Here is a 12,372-nt window from a genome sequence, read left to right as displayed (position 1 = left end):
TCAGAATAAACTGCGCGTATATGGCAGTTATATCCTTTTGACACTTCATTGAAATATTAAATTAAATATATAAATTCATCATGTTAAGTTTTAATTTCTGAATAAAATGTCAGATAAACACACTGAACCAGTACTTACCTGCTCCTTCTAATGGTTTCTTGCTAGCGTTGCAAATGTACTTTGGTTTTCTGTCATAAACGTAACTTTGCAATGCTTTGGTGTGTTGGACAAAACTCTCATTTAAGGATGTTTCATTCAAGTTTTCGATGTTCTGCAGACTTTCTGCCATAGCTGGCTGTGCAACAAGAAAACATGTTCTTTTTGGAAAATAGTCCTTGATACACTGTTTAATGTTGTTGAATCTTAGCTGTCTTACCTTTTTTGTCTTTTGTAAGGTAGACACATCTACTAATTTAAGGCTATTTTCAAGGTATTCAGTTGCTGTCTGATGTTTTCCATCTTTTGTATTTTTCAAGAAAAAATCTCTGATGCAAACAACAAGAGTGGGAGTAGCAACTTGCATTGCTTTGGCATTCTGTTTGTTTTCGGCTTCATCATTTAGTACTTGTATGTTCTCGGTTAGTGTGGCTATGAAACTTTTATCATTAAGGAGTTGGTAATTACTGGACAATGCAAACAATACCTCAATATAATTTCGAGTATTCGTAAAGGATTCCAAACAAATGGAATCTGAGCTTACATCCAAATCGTGATATGTGTAATTTAAATGATTTCTGATCATTATAGACATTTGTCGGTAAACACTTCGCTCACAATTTCATAGTCCTAAGTACTGTGCACTTTGTATCACTGGCTTACCATTTCACTATAAAAAATGGGAAAAAAGTGCTTTAATTAGACCTTTTTAAAAAATAAGTCGCTTTTTCGCATTTAAACAGTTGTAGATATTCATTGGTTAATGTCAACCCTTTTTTCATCAGCCATTGTAATGGTAGGTAACTAAATTTGGACAGGGAACCTTAAGCAATATAATGCATAAAATTAATTTTGACATTAAGCACAAATGCAATGGATGGTTGAATCACGCTACAGTAAAACCTCTTCAGAAGAACCCCCTAAAATAGACAAACGCTTGTTTTCTGTTAGTTTAATATATTTTATTTCTCAGAATATATTTACATGTTACAATTTACAATAGTCCGTAGAACAAGAGATAAATTGACTGCCTTTCTTTGTACAAAAGGGTATTAGAGCGACCCCATGTTGCATATTTATCGTATTAAATATCAAGTGCGTCTTATGTCAAGTATTTTTCCCCGGTGTTCCGATTAATATTCTGTATTACAGTTACTGAAATTATATGCGTGTTTAATAATTTTGTTATATTTTTTTGCGCGCTTTTATAATGAGTCAAGCTTTTTGTATTTTTTACGTGTTATCCGAAGCCTTTAACGATTTAAAATGAAAATGATATAAATGAATGCAGATAAAATATTTTATTTAAAAGGATTAAAATGTACAGATAGCTTTTAACCCAAAAAATGTTACAACATAACATGGAAGGTTGCTATTAAAAGCAACTTGTTTTGATTGTGGTCAACCGAAAGCGACATATGTTAAATATACACATATTGTGGACCTGGCAATATATTAAATAATGGTTCGCCTGTGAATTAATTAGATGAGATATATATGGACAAATTATTGTTGTGGTACTAACAAGAGCAAACATGATTGTGATAAAAATGTTATCACTTAAAAAAACAACTTCAAAATCAATATCTATTGTGGGAAAATTACCTAAAAACATATATATGAAATATAAACTTGGCCTTGAACAAATTAAAAAAACGTACTAACATAAAACTAGCTGATGAATTCCACAAAGAGATAAAGAAACATTACAAAATGGAGAGTAATAATGTTGAAAATTCATGGTCTACTGATTAAGATGATATTTCTAAGGAAAATAAAGGTATACAATTAAATTTATTGACTGTTAAAACATTTAGCAGATAAGTGTTGGCAGTCCCTTTGAAGAATAAAAGTGGCGACTCTGTTAAAGAGGCTTTTGATAAAAGGACGATTCCATAGTATTCATTGGTTAAAAGAGATTTTTTTTGTAATAAATTTTTCTAAACATTTTATTTGCTTAAAAAGGCGTTGATATGTGTCATACTTAAAATGACGAAAAGGCTGTTTAAATAGAAATATTTGACAGGACCCTCAAAAGATACTGTGGAAACATTTTACAGCAAATAATATTTACCCCTGCATTAAAGAGTTATTTAAATGTAGCAGTATAAAATGATTTTTATGCAAGCAAGTAAACATGAAAATTAAAGTACAAAATAAAAAAGAAATATCAAATGACTTTAAAATTGGCGACCGTTTCCATTTAAGCAACATAGAAAGACACTTTGGAAATGGTTATACACCAAGTCGGACGGAAGAAATTTTTTTTTTATTTGCCGTAATAACAGAACAAAACATATAACTTACAATTTAATTGATTAAATGATGTGATAGTTCGAGCAAGACCTTTTACCTACTGAACAATTACTATTTAGAATAGAAAACCAACATGTAGTTCTATTAAAGATGAAAGATACATAAAAACTGGAATAAATTTAAAGGCCTGAAAATGTTAATTTTTCTGTGTTTTGTTACTCAATTGTTTAGCTATTATATAAGAGAAATGCAAATTGATTGACCTCAAAATCAACATGTTAGAAAGTTTGAAATTGAAATTGGAATTTGACATGATAATAAGTTATATTTCACTATAGAAGGCTCTTATTAAATACTTTTTAAAAGGTATGAAAAATAAATATTGTCAATCGAATAACTTTTGTAAAAAAATAACCAAGCAGATTAAGTATGTAAACAAGCTTATATTCAATCAAAATAGCAACAGCCTTACAAAATAAAACTAAATCTTTTACTAAACCAAGTTAGAATGATAATTGATTACAGTAATGCATATAAAGTTGTATGTTGTTATATTGATAAGTTTACAAAATCTACTGAAGTTTAAAACTAAGAAACAATATACGTTTAAGAGGTGTTTATCGGCTATTTAACACCGGTTTGGAGTTTTGATGCGTAGGAATTGACCATGAAGCCCGTAGGCCTGGGTGGTTAACCTTTTCGCATCAAAACGACAAAACCGGTGTTAAATAGCCGATAAACACCGCTCAGACTGATATTATATCGATTCTAAAAGGTATAATAAAGAAAATCACTAATGTTATTTTTTCAAGCGGAAATAACTTCCGGTGCCTATTTGTTATAACGATGTTCGATTTCCACCCTACTGCTAAGATATAGAAATTATTAAACAAAATAAATAAAAAGAAAGAAAGTTATTTTATCAAGTTTTCAACAATAAAATATTACGTCTTAGAATGGATTGTATTTTGTTTACATCAGTGCCCAATTTATCATTCTTGTATGTTTGAAATGACGTCAGCGTTTATGAATGAGTTGTATACTTAGGATGACGTCATTACGCTGCTTACGGATTGGCGCCGTTTTGTCAAAATATTTATTAACTGATATGGATCAAATCTGTGGCGTTAGTGTATGTGAGATATTATTTCCATATTGTTTGAAAAGAAAACATTATAAAAACTGAAACTATGTTTTTATTGCTGCTTTAAAATGCTTTGTAAACTATATAATCGAGGGAGGAAACATAATGGCCGCATACACAAGTAGTCCCCAACCAGTGTTTATTGGCAGTTTAACACCGGATTTTTCTTCTTTGTCTATAGTGACAAAATCACGAGGAGTGCTAGAATATTGATTATAAATTTAAGCCAGGTTTTCTTAAATTGAACAGCGCGTGTCGTTTTCAAGTCAGATGTTATTTTCATCAATCGGAACATCCTCGTCAATTATCTATTATAACCTCGGATTGAACGTATTTCTACCACGTGGTTTCAGATGTAAACAGAAACAGAGAAAATGTAAAAAGAATGTATATATTTGACATCCAATAGAAAAGTTATGTCTGTTTTGGTACACTTATGAATAAAAATATGTCTGACAACAATTTGTAATTTAAATATGCCCACTGATGAACAATTTTAACCAAATCCGACTAAATATCAACAGGTTGATTTTTTGTACTTTCGGTTTCTACTACCATAATAATAAATATAGAAATAATGCAATGTTTGCTTTTGTAGCTATGAATTCACATATTTTAGGTGGACTTTTACTTCATATATTTGAAATAAACGTGTCAACAACTCCCAGCATCAAATTACTATTTGTTTACATGTTTAATTTCTTAGCGTAGGTAAGACCGAAATACCGCATCCGTTCTGTGTATTTATACTATTGTGTTCGAGGTCCGTGCCCCAATTCACGTAATATCTAGTTTAATTGGCCATCTTTAAAGTGTACTTGTTGCATCCGTGTCGTTTTTTTCTTTTTCTTTTTTTGTTAACTATCCAGAACTCATTTCTTGGCGAAAAGATTAAAGGTGTACTACGTGCCAGCAGATAGGAGCTGATTGGTCTGATTAAACAGTGTCAGAACAGATTAAATATTTCTAAAACAGTAGATGGCTTACATTTTTTTTCGGGAGAAGTATACAGCGGTGGGGAGGAGCAACTTCAGATCCCGAAGATTTGCCCTAAAGGGTCTGCGCATGCGTGAAAGAGGGGATAAGGTTGAACATATGTTCAATGGACTCCTGTAAGTTACTAGAACGAAAAGCAGGATTTACGTCCAATGGCACCAACATTTTCTGAAAGTCTGTCAGTGTTCAACAATAAGTCGTAGACAAACGAAATGGACTCTGATGGGTCATTTAATGACAACAATGTCATTATTTCCATTGACACTAATCATTGTCGAATGATCGGATGCTCCAGAATCAGTCGCGGACCAACGAAATGGACTCTGGGGTCCAGCTAAATCCCCTTTCTTAACATACATGAATGTGTACTTCTTGACCTTTAACAGACCATGACATTGATGCTGTGCAATATAAGCATATAGTCTCATGATAGTTATTATTTGTGCCAAGTTATTTAAAATCTTTCATAAAGTCAAAAAGTTATGCAGAACATTTTACCTTAATCTTGGAGGTAGCAACCCGGATGTTGGATACCATACATAATATCATAATGGTGATTATTTCTGCAAACGTATTTTAAAAAGTTTTCAGCGGTTTAAAAGTTGTGTGCTTTGCACATTATTTCATAATGATGATCACTTGTTATAAGTTATTTCAAAAAATTTCAGCGGCTTAAAGGTTTTGAAATTGATACGAAATGTAGACCTTTTTAACATTTGACCTGTAAGTGTGACCTTGACTTTAGGGGTAGCAACCCAATAATTGCGCTTTGCACATCGTTTCATAATATGTCAGCCGGAGGTTTCAATCTTAGATCATGTGCTTCCATGTTTTGCGATCATTTATCAAAAACAAACAAGTCGTTGACACCGACACAGTCACTAAAGTACTTGGCATGTTATGGAACACAGACGAATTATCATTCATAGACAAACCCATTTCCAGTACGCTTCCAAACGCGAAACACTACAGTAGGCATCCAGAATATATGACCCGCTTGGTATATTGAGTCCAGCTACCAATCGTGCAAAGATTATGCCACAAGACCTCTGGAATTACAAGTAAAACAGAAGGTCGCTTTAAAGATTTGACAATGAAAACTAAAATTCCACGTTACAACTTACCAAGTACAGTACAAACCTCAATTAAAACCACCATCGGGATTTAATCAAGGTGGTCTTAATTGCGAGGTGGTCTTAATTGTGGATATTCTTATCATTGCTTACATTCTTTATGACCATGGTCTGTTTCAGTCATTTTGTATGAACAAAGAATATGGATCTTTACCTACATATGCAATATAAATGTTTATTTAAATATTTAATCTGATCAGAGAAAAAAAAAACACATTTTTGAAGAAATGTATTAATAAGATCTCTTTGGTCTAATTTCAATATTAATTATTATATGATGTACATATTCACCTATCAAATAAGAAATAAATTCTTCACAAAAATGTAACATAAAATAACTCTAAAAATGACTTACTCACCTTTTTTCATTCAATAATAATACCCGATAATAATAGTTTCTGACACCTTGTGAAAGGAAGTGTAATGCCTATGAGCATTCAAGCAGATAATAACAAATTTGTGATCTTGGTATGTGTTGACTTTAAAATTAATGGTCTCAATAGTGGGGTCAAATAAAGAATAAAACTAAGAATTAGGACTGAATCTATTGGACTTAAAAGTGGATAAACGGAGTGGTCCTAATTCTGGAACATATAACCATTAACATAAAAAACAGATAAAAACTGACTAAGCATAATAGCGAGGTGATCGTATTCCGGGTTGGTCTAAAGTAGGGATTTTACTGTACTTATAAAGCCGACGATACTTGTCGTAAAACTGACGATACATGTACACTTCACATCTGCGTCGATGCCAGTGAACAGTCTTACGGCGCTTTAGCCTATTTGTGCGCAAAGAAGAAATCTACATTTGTCATAGCAAAAAAACCTTGTAGCACCTCTAAAAACGCTGACTTGACCACGATTAGAATTGATGGCAGCTGTTATAAGCTCTCGACTCGCAAGTTATCTTTAACATGCATACTCAATAGATGCAAAACGTACATGTGGCCAGATAGTCAGATAGTTCTGCATTGCTTACAAACATCTTTACAGGAAAAAAAACGATTAATAGAAAGCAAAGTGCAAAACATAAAAGAACTGACAAATACACGAAACTAGAGATATTGCCCGACCGAAGAAATCTTTGCTGATCTCTTAACACGTGGTATTTCTGCAAAGCAAAACAGATGAAATGATATTTAGATATCTCGACTTAAATGGATATGTGACCCTTTAAGATGGCCTATATGGAATAATCGACAAGATATGTCAGTTCTGACAATGACAAAAATAACAAATGACAGCAATTAATATAACCCAGAGAACTCTTCATCGATACTTGTCCAAGAAACAACACATGTACTTGGTTAACATAACATTATTGACATGTAAAAATAGAACACTTCTTCTTTCTGTTATGGAATATGTACTTAGATATGTTTACCACTGCAAGTAAAGAACAACAAATCCTAAGGTGCCTACATCATTAACGGTGTTATAGAACTAATGCAAATGCTGGTATGTTATGTCCGAAGATTTGTCAGATTACAACGTACAATGATAAATCTCATCTCAAAACTAAAATCTTCTTCAAATCCTTCCACTCATGAAACAACTTCGACTTTTCATAGATACCGGAGGATACCTCCCTTGTGGCGGAAAAACTCACAATTCACCTTTGTGAAACGATAAAGTTCCCGTAATTATTTCCAGCAAGGCACCAACTTACCCACCTTATTATATTAGACGCTCATGAACGCCAACTACATGCTAGAGTAAGTGTAATAATAACATACTAAGGTCAAAATTAATGGATTCCGTCGATGCCAGGTATTTCAAGCCATAATTAGGAAATGTGTCATTTGTCATAAAAGAGAAGGGAACCATACAACGCTCCGGTTCCAACAGCTTTTCCCTTAAACTTAAATGTACAATCAATTAAACAGAGTCTGCAATTTCATGTAATTTTGTTGTGATTAGTGCTTCCGAGGGATCTTGGTGTGTTGGTAGTTTGACACTCTGGATCACGGCTGTAAGCCACATTAAATTCAACAGAGAACAGTTCAAACACAGCATCGTTCCTGGGCAGACTGTGAAGCAGTTTACAATAACTAGTTGCCTTCACTTTCGCAAGGAACTGAAACTTCTGTACATGCCAGAGCAGAGGTACAGTGTGAATGACCGTAAAAATGATTTCATGATCAGTCACAACGAAAGTGACCCGCGCCTTCCGGTAATCGAAGCCGGGTCGCCCGATTCACAGTCGAACGCTCTACCTATTGAGCTATATGGACGGCTTTTCGAGGGATCTCTTTGTTTCCAGATATTTATAATTCACAACGGAGGGTGTCAAGCGCTATGTGACAGCTGTAAAAAGTTGCCCCGTACCTCACTTCAGTGATGTTATATTTTTCTAGTCCTACGGGTTCATTGATGCCAGCACTATTAAGTGTTGAGAATTGAATACCGCTCAAGCCGGTGCTAGGGAGCGTGAGGGATGTTGCACTTATTCATTATCTTTCATGTACAGACTCAGTCAAAACGAGTCTGCAATTTTCATGTAATTTTGTTGTGATTAGTGCTACCGAGAGATCACTTTGTTTCCAGATTTTATGGCAGCAGCTAACCACATCAAACACATGTTTGAATCTGATTTCCTGCAATCAACACTGAGTCACAAGGGAACACAGTGGGAGTTTATTATAAACGTTCACCATTGTATGGCGCTTGGTGGAAATGACTTATTGGCCTGACAAAAACAACATTATAAAATAAATACTCGGGCGGACATACATAAGCTATGAAACTTTACAAACAGTTATGGAAGTAGAAGCCGTGATGAATGTCAGACCGCATAAGTACGTCCCTTCCGATTCTTCTGATTCTGAACTTCTTACACAAGCCCACCTTCGTTACGGTCGAAGATTAGCGACATTGTCATAACAAGACGTTATTGATACATACATTACTTACTCCAGCTTAAGTGATATCACATGTTTAACAAGAACAGCCAACATTTTAGAAATTACTGATTGACCAGTATCGGGAAAAATGGGGACACGAGTATCTCACTGACTTACGTGAACACCATCAGACGACAGGAAACAATATTCAGACGATATCAGCTGGAGATGTAGTGCATATCCATGACAAAAACACGTTCTCAGTGGAAACTAGCCGTAGTGGAGGAAATTACAACTGGAAGTGATGTCTTTACACGTGCAGCAAACATTTGAACCAAACAAACAGAGCTATTGTGTTGTTTTGTAAAACCTTATTCGTAAAAAGAAATTTAAAAGTCATAATTTTCTTTATCAATTTCCAAGAAACAATATCTTTCAGTGAAAATTAACTTAAAAGACATCGTGTTTAAAATGTATTGAAGATGACATTGTTATATTTAACAATATTTCAGAGCGTTTTTAATAATTGTACAATCATGTCATGTCAATTTGCGGCCCCAGTGTTAATATACGTACGTTAGCGCTCCTAAGCAAGAGACGTCTTCCGCTTATTATACGTTAGGTTAATGACGTCACATCCTGTTTAAAATATAATTTTTACAAAAAAGGTTCTTTTACTACACTACTACGATTGTCGATAGATGTATTGTTATCGTTGTCAGTATAAATGGAGTCATTGTCACCTATGAAAAAAGATCAACAAGGAAGGGCTGCGTTCAATGAACGCAACCCCGACACGTCCCAGCAACAAGAATTATTAGCCCCAAAATATCCTTTTTCACAACAGTTTGACATTGCGTCTTTATCTGTATGCGTTATTTTTACGTCGTAACATAATATCTTTTATTGAAATAATAACATGTCGGACATCTAGTGACAATCAAGTTTTCATTCCGCTGGTCTGCGACTGATAGTTAACACTCGCAGACTTTCAGAAAATTGTTGGTGCCATTTGAGTTAAATCCTGTTTCATATAGAAGTCAATTGAACACATTTTCACGTTTATCTCCCCTTTCACGCATTCAAAGACCCCTAAAGAACAAATCTTCGGGATCTGCAGATTCTGCCCCAACCAGTTTTATAATACTATCGGACTTTATTTGACTTAGATAGGGTTAATGATAAAAGTTGAAGACAGAATATTATTTATCAAGTATAGAGGTATCCAGAATTAAGCTTCAAATGTGACTTATTTACTACAGAACATATATTACGATATTGATAAGGCAGAGTCCGTAAATACAACGATCTTGTCAAGTAGTGTCCTTTCATATAGTTATTTATAAATCTTTGCACAGTTCCACATGCTTGTGGATTTATATTTGATTTCAACAAAATTGAACAATTATAGTAGATTACTGGTTAAGTAAAATTACAAGTACATAGATAATGCAGATTGTTACCTATTTTAAAAGATGGAATTAAAAGAAATGCAGAAATATGTCTTAAATCTTTGCGTTATTGTTGCGCATAGAAACAGAATAATAAAGCAGATTCTATTTGATTCGATTACTGCATTGGGAGTACTTCTTAATTAACAATTGATAATTCATTAAGCTATAAAAAGATTACGACGAATCTATCACAGGAAATTGCGTACCGGAAGATTGAAAATGCCAAAAAAGGCAATTAATGGTGCCCAACTCTTGGTATACCATATTTAATTTAAACGCAATATTTGTAAACATATTAAGCACATCGCTAGAATTTATTCGAGTACGCAAGTTGAGAAACCATATCAAAAGAACAGTCAAATATGTCCCATATTGTGCATAAAGTTCAATATCCAATTTAACATTAGGTAAGACGGAGTGGTATTTATAATAAAAACCTTGTCGTTGACGTTATTCCTGGACATTATATCAAAAAGGTGTTGAACATTTTGAATTTGTAGACTTTTTAACATATCGCAGGAATATATATGAAACGGATGGAGAAATCATATAAAATGAACTTTAGATATGCCCTATGTTGTACAGAACGATGCAATTTATATAAAGACAATAACGTTTGATCATGATAAGAAACGTCAGTCATAAATACTTTGGCGCTGGTGTAAGTTCTTATCGTTTGTGGTAATAAATGCATTTAATTTCAGAAGAATGACATCATGTGGCAAACAGAAAATTGGATACTATATATTTTAATAGTAGGACAGTAGAATGTAATGTAGTAAAGTCAATGTTCCCAAAAGTAATGAAAAAAAAATATAAAAATGTTTTGATTTTATGCGTACTTTTAATGCAATTAAAGGTATTTTTTTCGAACCAGAACAAAATGGGAGAAACCAAAATATGGTTAAAAGAATACTCAATAAGAAAATGTATTGCAGTATAAGTTCCAGTTACCCCCTTCGTTTGAAACTTTTTCCTATTTTTAGTACTCAAAAATTCCTTCTCTGGTATATGGTACAATGCGTAAAATACGTATGGGTCTCTTTTTAGCAATATTCGAGAGGTTATAAATTGGTTTCAAAAGTTGATTGAGCAACCAAATAGTTGTAAAGCAAATGCGACCAATAAACATAGGTACGTATATAGCAATATATCGTTTTGTTGTTTATTCAGGTTATTGCTTTGGAACATATCGCGTATCACTACAGATACATTAGATCTCGAAAACGTATTTGCTAAACACCAAGGCCCTTGGCTCAGATTCTTGTCAGTAACAATTTTTCTAAATTTGTTTACCGACATACTCAGTTATGAACAAAGGAATTGGCAAAAATGGTAAGCACAGTTATATAACTTTACAGATTCATGACGTCCAGTATTTGTGAAAAATATTTAGTATTGTCATTGTTATGACTTGTAGTTAAATAGAGGATATTTGTTTAGTTCAGTGTAAGATCGGAATACATTTCACCGAGTGAGCACCAAAAGGTATATTTCACGAGTGGCGCAGCCACGAGTGAAATATGAACTTTTGGTGTTCACAAGGTGAAATATATTTCGATCTTACACTAAACTAAACAAATTTTCTTTTTATTATATGCAAAGAAACGTTTTAAAAAGACATTAAACCTAATACTGAATAAAAAGCGCGCCAAATAATAAGACAACGTGACGTCATTTACGACGTCACGTCATTAAGTTAGTACCCAGAAGTGTGCACGCTGGTGTTTCACTGAAACAACGTAAGGGGCTTAAATTCAAAACAGTGAAATTATCAAAGTGGTAATTTCACTGTTTCAAACAGTGAAATTACCAGTTTTATATCACTGATATATTCCTATAAACCACCGAAAAGCTTGTAATAATTAAAACATATTCAACTTACCAATAAAACTTTTTCAAATACATTAAAACAAGACTTCGACCTTGAAACCCGTGACCTAAAACGCTTTTTCAAACTTAAAGGACCTCCTTATATAATTATGTTCCTTGTAAATATGGGACACTGGCAAAAATACTAGGGTTAAAAAAATATTTATAGAACAAGTTACCTGGACCTTGTTACTCTCAACACTGAAAAATCCAAGGTATGTTCCTTCCAAATATGAAAATATTTAATAATTATCCATAAATAAAGACTTCATAAAAACATGTGAAAAAATCTATTTTTGGCACCCCTGATCTTGATCCAATGACTCTCAATTATCAAAGAAGGTAAACCATACAAGATATTTTTCTACCAAACATGAAAGACAATTCTCCATAAATCAAAGCTGTATAAGCAAAAGTATAAAAATCAATTTTAAACACAGATGACCTTGATTTAACTGACCCTTAACTCAATCCAAAGTGAGAAGACCATACAATACATCAACCTTTCAAATATGA

This window comes from Ruditapes philippinarum, unplaced genomic scaffold (assembly GCF_026571515.1).
Source record: "Ruditapes philippinarum isolate M1 unplaced genomic scaffold, ASM2657151v2 ctg1215_1_1_1_1, whole genome shotgun sequence".
Taxonomy (NCBI): domain Eukaryota; kingdom Metazoa; phylum Mollusca; class Bivalvia; order Venerida; family Veneridae; genus Ruditapes; species Ruditapes philippinarum.
Note: the sequence above shows the minus strand (reverse complement) of the source record.